At 34.8% G+C, this 7198-nt stretch overlaps 1 non-coding gene across 1 annotated transcript; it reads left to right on the top strand.

The window, feature by feature from the left end:
• The first annotated feature begins 2210 nt into the window (after positions 1–2210).
• On the top strand, positions 2211–2314 carry LOC136154909 (U6 spliceosomal RNA). The gene has a single exon (XR_010660611.1). It is a non-coding gene; the product is annotated as a U6 spliceosomal RNA (small nuclear RNA).
• Positions 2315–7198: the final 4884 nt, after the last annotated feature.

The following is a 7198-nucleotide window of genomic DNA, read 5'->3' as shown; positions in this document are numbered from 1 at the left end:
GAAATAGATGGGGAGACAGTGAAAACAGTCTCCGACTTTATTTTTTGGGTCTCCAAAATCACTGCAGATGGTGATTGCAGCCATGAAATTAAAAGACGCTTACTCCTTGGAAGGAAAGTTATGACCAACCTATATAGCATATTAACAAGCAGAAGCATTACTTTACCAACAAAGGCTCGTCTAGTCAAGGCTATTGTTTTTCCAGTGGTTATGTATGGATGTGAGAGTTGGACTGAGAAGAAAGCTGACCGCCAAAGAATTGATGCTTTTGAACTGTGGTCTTGGGGAAGTCTCTGGAGAGTCCCTTGGACTGCAAGGAGATCCAATCAGTCCATTCTAAAGGAGATCAGTCCTGGGTGTTCATTGGAAGGACTGATGCTGAAGCTGAAATTCCAATACTGTGGCCACCTCATGCAAAGTGTTGACTCATTAGAAAAGACCCTGATTCTGGGAGGGATTGGGGGCAGGAGGAGACGGGGACAACAAAGGATGAGATGGTTTGATGGCATCACCGACTCGATGGGCATGAGTTTGGGTAAACTCCGGGAGTTTGTGATGGACAGGGAGGCCTGGTGTGCTGTGATTCATGGGATCACAAAATGTCAGACATGCCTGACTTACTGAAATGAACTGAACCAAAAAATAAGGTCAGCCACTGTTTCCACTTTTTCTCCATCTATTTCCCATGAAGTGATGGGACCAAATGTCATGATCTTAATTAAGTTTCTTAATGTTGAGCTTTAAGCCAACTTTTTCACTTTCATCAAGAGACTCTTTAGTTCTTCTTCACTTTCTGTCATAAGGGTGGTGTCATCTGCATATCTGAGCTTATTGATATTTCTCCAGCAATCTTGACTGCAGCTTGTGCGTCATCCTGCCAGCATTTCTCATGATGCACTCTGCATATAAGTTAAATAAGCAGGGTGATGATATATATACAGCCTTCACATACTCCCTTTCCTATTTGGAACCAGCCTTTTGTTTCGTGTCCAGTTCTAAATATTGCTTCCTGACCTGCATACAGATTTCCCAAGAGGTAGCTCAGGTGGTCTGGTATTCCCACATCTTTCAGAATTTTCCACAGTTTATTATGATCCACACAGTCAAAGACTTTGGCATAGTCAATAAAGCAGAAATACATATTTTTCTGGAATTCTCTTCCTTTTTCAATGGTCCAAAAAATGTTGGCAATTTGATCTCTGGTTCTGCTGCCTTTTCTAAATCCAGCTTGAACGTCTGGACGTTCATGGTTCAAGTATTGTTAAAGCCTAGCTTGAAGAATTTTGAGCATTACTTTACTAATGTGTGACATGAGTGCAATTGTGTGGTAGTTTGAACATTGTTTGGCCTTGCCTTTCTTAGGGTTTGGAATGAAAACTGACTTTTTCTTGTCTGTGTCCGCTGCTGAGTTTTCCGCATTTGTTGGAATATTGAGTGCAGCACTTTCACAGCATCATCTTTTAGAATTTGAAATAGCTCCACTGGAATTCCATCACCTCTACTAGCACTGTTCGTAGTGATGCTTCAAAAGGCCCATTTGACTTCATATTACAAGATGTCTGGCTCTAGGTGAGTGATCACACCACCATGATTATCTGAAGATAATCATGGTCGCAAAGATCATTTATGTATAGTGCTTCTGTGTTTTCTTGCCACCTTTTTCTAATATCTTCTGCTTCTATTAGGTCCATATCGTTTGTGTCTTCTATTGAGCCCATCTGTGCATGAAATATTCCCTTTGTATCTCTAATTTTCTTGAAGAGATCTCTAGTCTTTCCCATTCTGTTGTTTTCCTCTATTTCTTTGCACTGATCACTGAATACAAATATCTCTCCTTGCTATTCTTTGAAACTCTGCATTCAAATGGGTATATCTTTCCTTTTCTCTTTTGCTTTTTGCTTCTTTTCTTTTCACAACTATTTGTAAGGCCTCCTCAGACAGCCATTTGTTCTTTTGCATTTCTCCATACAGAAATGCATGGCCAGTCGGAATGTCCATCATCTAAAAATCTACAAATAATAAGCCTAAGGGAGTTTGTGGAGAAAAGGAAACCCTACTGTTGATATTGGGGATGTAAATTGATACAGCCACTATGGAGAACAGTATGGAGGTTTCCATAAGAAGTAAAAATAGAACTAACATATGGTTTGGTAATCCCACTCCTGGGCATATAGCTGAAGAAAACCATAGTTCAAAAAGGTACGTGCATGGTCTCTTCAGCAACACATAAACAAAATTTGGAAAGATACACAGAAGATTAGCATGGCCCCCATGCAAGGATGACATGAAAATTTGTGTAACATCCTATATATATATATATATATATATATAGTATATATATATATATAGTATATATATATATATAGTATATATATATATATACTATAGAAATCAATACATTGTAAAACAATTATTCTCTAGTTAAAAATTTTAACAATCAGAAAAGTGGTATGTGTGCCCCAAAATTCATTTCAGTACTATTTACAATGGCCAGGACATGGGAGCAGCCAAAATTCCCATCAATAGAAAAATAAAGAAGATGTGGTAATATATATAGTGGACTACTACTCAGCCACAAAAAAGAACAGCAGTATGGATGGATATAGATATTGTCATACTAAATGAAGTATATAAGGCACAAAAAATGAATATATGATATCATTCAACATATGATCTTGAAAAAAATGATATAAATGAGTTTATTTATAAGAATGAAATACAGTCATGGATATAGAAAAAAAATGTTTACAGAGTGTAAAGGAGAGAGGAATGCATTGACACATTGGGAAATTTCTATATATTATAAAATAGATAATGAATAAGTAAAGCACAGTTAATGCTACTCAATACTCTGTAATGGCCTGTATGGCAAAACAATCTAAAAAAATATAGATCTATGTATGGTATGTGCATAACTGATTCACTTTTTTGTACACTTCAAACTAACACAACTTTGCAAATCAGCTATACTCCAATAAAAACTTAAGAAAAAGAAAGAGAAAAAACAACAACAACTGAGAATAGAGGGGAAAACTTGCAGACATGATTTTAGTATTAGGAAGACTCATATAATCCCCACATTTTGTCTTCTCAAAGTTCTCATCTGTTTCTCTTGATCAGAAGCCTATTTTAATGGTACTTATGCATATCAGACCTAAAAGGACGGAGGAATTAAGAAGCACAAGAGGCTACTCAATTCTAGGGCTATAAAAAGAGAAATGGAGTCAGGAAGAGAGAATAATTGAAAAACTCTTCAAAATGATTTGAGTTTCTCTAGCCATGGACATACCATAACTGAAATGCCAGATGAGGGTGTAACATTATTGCCTTCAGCTTTTCATGTATATTTGCTTCCCCAAAACATACACAAAAACACATGATGATAAGGCATATTATATTCTGAGGAATAGAACTAAGATCCAGCCAGGCCCTTTTCCTTAAGTATTGTTTCTATATGTTAGAATAATAGTTTTAGTTAAATAAATAATTTTAGAAACAAGCAATATATATATATGTGTGTGTGTGTGTATATATATATATATATATATATATATATATATATATATATATATATATATATATATAATGGTGATTTAGTTGCTAAGTCAGGTCCAACTCTTGCAACCCCATGGACTGTAGCCTCCCAGGCTCTTCTGGTCCATGGGATATCTCAGGCAAGAATACTGGAGTGGGTTTCTATTTGCTTTCCCAGGGTTTCTTCCAGACCCAGGAATCAAACCCAGTCTCCTTCATTGCAGGTAGATTCTTAACTGACTGAGCTACTAAGAGAAGCCCTGAAAGGAAATGAAATTTGTTCCAAGTGTTCAAGGTCAGTTCAACATTTGAAGATCAGTTAATCTATTATATCAGCAGACAAAATAAGAAAATTTGCATGATCACATCACTGTGAAAGCAGAAAAGTTATTTAACAGAAAACAGTACCCATTCATGGTTAAAGCTCTCAGCAAATTATATTTTTAATCTCCTCAACTTCATAAAGCATATCTACTCAAATATCTACAACTAATTTATAGTTAATGATGAAAAACTAAGAACACTTTTCTATGATCAGGAAAAGCACAAGAAAGTCCCTTCACACCATCTCTTTTCAGTATCATACTGGAAGTTCTATCTAATGCAATAAGACAAAAAATAATAAGATGTGTAAATATTCTAAATGAATAAGTAAAGCTGTCTTTATTCACAGATAAAACAATTGTCTCTGTAGAAAATGTAAAACAGTTTACAAAAACAAAACCTTTCAGAACGAATTAATGACAAGATCATTCTTGCAGAATATTTAAGAAAAAAGAAAGCCAATTTCCTGTTACCAGTTTTCCACACAAGCACACACACACAAAGAAGCTTTTAAGGCACACTCCACCCTAACAACAGGTAAAATGTTGAACAGACTAAAAATATAGTTTCTCGGATTCATAGGAGAGATGAGGACACAGAATGACCGCTGCCCCCTCAGATTAGAGAGATAAACAGACTAATATAGGGAGTTATGGCTTACCTGAGCAGACACATGAGCAGAAAATGACACAGGAATCACTCTTGGGAAACCTGAACTGTAAGGGATGAATTTCTGGGGACTGAGAGAGGACAGTTATCAAATAAAAACTTTATGGCAACATAATCATGTGGAGGTACAATTTTGTGAGTTTTACTTCCAAGCATTTGACTCAGTTGTTACAGTAAAAATTAGATAAAAATTCCATTGATCTTCTGGGTAGGAAAGGAAAAAGGAATTATTTTGAAATACACCAGTGCACTGTTTTTTTTGTTTGTTTGTTTTGTTTGTTTGTTTGTTTAAACAAGGCTTGCCCATAGGAGAAACTATTTACAGCCTAATCTACTGTTGTAGGCTAACTGATCTATGGGAAGGGAAATACCCAATTCCTGCCCCTTCTAGCAATTCTGTCCCATCTGAAAGGTGAGAAGGAAAAAAAAAGCTAATAAACACTTGTGAATTCTGCAGTCCAGAGACATAAACTCCCTAAAGACTGACATCTAATCACAAAACTGTATTAGATCCCTTCCCCTCCTGCCTCACCACCTCATACCTCAACTCCTTCCCTCATACCTCACCACCATATTACTAAAGGTCTTTTTGGAGAAGTTCCTTTATCCCATGCATCATATTTTGCTACTGAAAAAAAAAATTACAAGGCCTAACAAACATAAACTTAAACACACACACAATTTAAAGAGACAAAGCAAACATCAGAAATAGACATGGAAGAGAAGTTGGAATGATTACACTGGGGATTTAAAACAAGTATAATTAATATGCAAAAGGCTCTAATGGGTAAAGCAGATACATCCAAGAACAGATGGGCAATGTAAGCAGAGACAGACGCCCTCATAAATAACAAAAAATAAATGCTAGATATAAAAATCACTGTAACTGAAATGAAGAATGTCTTTGATGTGTTTATTAGTAAACTGGACATGGCTGAAGAAAGAAATTCTGAGTCTTATGATATCTCAATAAAAACCTCCAAAATTGAAAAGAAAGAAAAGACTGAAAACAAAAAGAACAGAACATCCAAGGCATGTGGGACAATATTAAAGATGTGATATCTAAAATACATGCCGTGGAAATGTAATGTACAGCATGGTGACTATAGCTAACATTGTATTGAATATATGAAAGTTATTAGAGCTGATCTTAAAATCTGTCATCACTGAAAAAAATGTTTTAACTATGTGTGGTGATTGATGTTTGGTGATCATTTGCAATTTATACAAATATCAAATCACACTGTATACCTGAAACAAACATATGTCAATTATAACTCAATCTTTTTTTAAAGTGTAATATACATATAACTTTATGAAAGAAAGAGAAGAAAGGAACAGAAGAAATATTTGAAACAATAATGACTGAGAATATCCCCCAAATTAATGCCCAACACCAAACCACAGATACAGAAAGCTTAGAATATACCAAGCAGGATAAATTTCCAAAATAGTATAGGTAAGCATAGCCTCCTCAAACTACAGAAAATCAAAGATAAAAATTCCTTAAAGGAGCAAGAGAGGAAAAATCTTATCTCTAAACGAGAAAAGATAAGAAATCTGTGAACTATGGGACATGGTATGAAAGGCAGTTTCTTAAAAAATTATTCTTATTATAAAATCCACCATTTGAAAAGCTTTGTACTTAACCTAATGAGTTTAAAACTCATGCAAACACACACACACACACACACACACACACATACAGACACACACACACAATGTACATGTGTTTGTTTATAGTAGTTTTATCCATTATTGCCAAAACTGAAAAACAACCAAGCTTACCTACCTCAAGTGAATGGATAGTGGTACATTCATACAATATAAATTTTAATGCAGCTATTTTCATGAGTTGAAACAACCAAGATTACCTACCACAGGTGAATGGATAACCAGTGACTTATCCATACAAACAGTGACTCATCTCAGTTTTTCAGTGCTGAGAACACATGAACTATCAAGTCACAAAATGCATGGAGAAAACTTAAGTATTTATTACTAAGTAAATGAAGTCAATCTGCAAAGGTAAGATTTCAAAGACATAACATTCTGGAAAAGATTTTTATAGTATTGAAACTATTCTGTATGAAACTATAATAGTGCATATATTTTATTATGTATTTATAAAAATTCATGAAATATACACCTGGAGATACCTCTAGTATAAACTATATACTTTGGTGGTAATGATGCGTCAATGTTTGTTCATGTATTTTTAAAAATGTACCCCTCAGTTTCAAGAACTTTATGGTGGGGGAGTATGTGCATGTGTATGTGGAGAAGAGGATGTATGAAAACTCTCAGTATTTTCTGCTCAGTTTTTCTGTGGATCTAAAACTTCCTTGAAGAATTTAGTGTATATTTAAAAATTCACTCTAACTTCACTGTGATGAATAATTTTGAAAGAGACAAATCAAGCAAAAGAAAGATTAAAATAAATGAATAAAGAATGTGAACTTTGTACCTCGGTTGTCATTGTAGAAACATGGAGAAAGTAAGATAGTTTTAATTAATGATAAAATAGGAACTTTGGAACTTTGGATTTCATCATTAATCAGGTATGAGTGGGGGAAAATGTGAAATCAATGATAACTCCCAGATTTCTATTTTACATGACTTGATGTGAAGTGTTGCATATGATAAGGTGTACTGGGAAACAAACAGATTG

Source organism: Muntiacus reevesi, chromosome X (assembly GCF_963930625.1).
Source record: "Muntiacus reevesi chromosome X, mMunRee1.1, whole genome shotgun sequence".
Lineage (NCBI taxonomy): Eukaryota > Metazoa > Chordata > Mammalia > Artiodactyla > Cervidae > Muntiacus > Muntiacus reevesi.
This window is presented reverse-complemented; position numbering and strand designations above follow the sequence as displayed.